Source organism: Pteropus alecto, unplaced genomic scaffold (assembly GCF_000325575.1).
Source record: "Pteropus alecto unplaced genomic scaffold, ASM32557v1 scaffold110, whole genome shotgun sequence".
NCBI classification, from domain to species: domain Eukaryota; kingdom Metazoa; phylum Chordata; class Mammalia; order Chiroptera; family Pteropodidae; genus Pteropus; species Pteropus alecto.
In genome coordinates, this window is record NW_006431920.1 from 6486249 (window position 1) to 6487905 (window position 1657).

The 1657-nt window shown below is 45.3% G+C and overlaps 1 pseudogene; it reads left to right on the plus strand.

The window, feature by feature from the left end:
• Nucleotides 1-681: 681 nt before the first annotated feature.
• Nucleotides 682-1382, plus strand: LOC102880133 (annotated as a pseudogene).
• Nucleotides 1383-1657: the final 275 nt, after the last annotated feature.

A 1657-nucleotide genomic window follows, 5' to 3' on the forward strand; every position in this document is an offset into this window, starting at 1 on the left:
TGCTCATGTCTCTGGCCTTCTCCTTGAACCAAACACACTCTTTTCTCGCCTGGGAAGGGTTGCCAGATTCAACAGGTAAACTACATCATGCCCAGCTGAAGCTGAATTCTAGATAAATAATTTTTTAAGTATATGTATGTTCCACACATTGCACAGGATATACTTAAACAATATTTGTTTTCTTTATCAGAAATTCAGTTTGAACTGGGTATCGCATGTCATATCTGGAAACCCTTTGTGCTTCTTCCTCTGCGAGGACCACTTTTTCCCTAGGTGTGTAGTGGCTCAGCCCCTCCCTGCCCTCAGGTATCACCACATTAGAGACGCTGCGCTTATCAGTCTGTCTAAAAGAGCACATCACCATCTGCTCTGCCCCTCTCTATGCTCATTCCCAGACTGATTCTTAGTGCTCGTGACAGCCTATCAGTATATTCTTATAGGCTGCGGGCCATCTTCCCCTACTGCCATGTCACCCGCATGTGAGCAGGGACTTCTTTCATTTACAGGTACATTCCTCGCTCCTGGGACACGGTCTGCCACTGCTCTGTCCCAGGAACGACTTGTTGAATCAATAAATTTGAATGGCTTATAACTTGCTTTAAATTGTTGATCCAAGTTTAAAATTTTAATATCACTCTCCTTCAGGAGTAATACTTCTCCTCACCCTCCCCTTCACCCATCATGACAGATCCTCTCTATAAAAAAAAAAAACCACAACTCAAGGCCCCCCCTCGCCCAGGCCCCGCCCAGATATGGGGGCGAGGCGCACAGGCAAGAGGGACATGTGGGGAAGGACCCCAGCGGGATCCCAAGGGAGGCCCGCGCACCCGCCCCGCGCTGAAGTCCTGCACCCACCCAGCTCGCCGGCCTCGAGCGATCATCACCGTCCACAACCTCGGGAAGCCACGGCGCTCCAAGTTCTACTAGCCTTGCAGTGAACATAGACAACCGCAGATCATCAGGGAGACGTTCCATTTGGTAACCAAGAGAGGTGAAAATGTTTGCAATTTCCTAGAAGGAGGATTATTAATTGGAGGCTCTGACGCCAAACCGGTTTACAGACATTATGCAATGTTATGTTGTCTTCTGTGTGGATTCTTCAGAAAGTGAACTTGGCATTTTAGATCTAATTCAGGTGTCTGTGGAAACGTTAGACCCGTGTTTTGAAAATGTCTGTGAACTGGATTTAATTTTCCATGCAGAGTTCACGGTGTTGATGGTGATGGGGGCGTTGCTGTTACAGACCAACGCAAATGAGACCGTTACACAAAATGAACTGGAGAAGTCTGAGGCTGGCTTATATGAATCTTCCTGACATCCCAAGAAATATTAACGTTGGTGACATCAGTATAAAAGTGCCAAATATGCCCTCTTTTAAATAATAACGATTTTAAGGTCACTCCCAGGTAAAATCCACCTGTTTACCATGCGGTTGTTTACCAAAAATGGAGAAGGAAAGTCTTAACTTTTGCTCTTGGATTTAAGCCAAGGTACTGTGTAAAGTGCTGTTAAATCAGTATGATGATTCAATGTTGCTTTTCTTGCTCAGTGATTTTGAAGCAGTTGAGTAGTTTCGGTGTGATTTTTTTTCTTTCTTAACTGTATTCCTATGCCCACCTAAGGCATACCTCTATGCATTGGCGATGACAGTATTTTG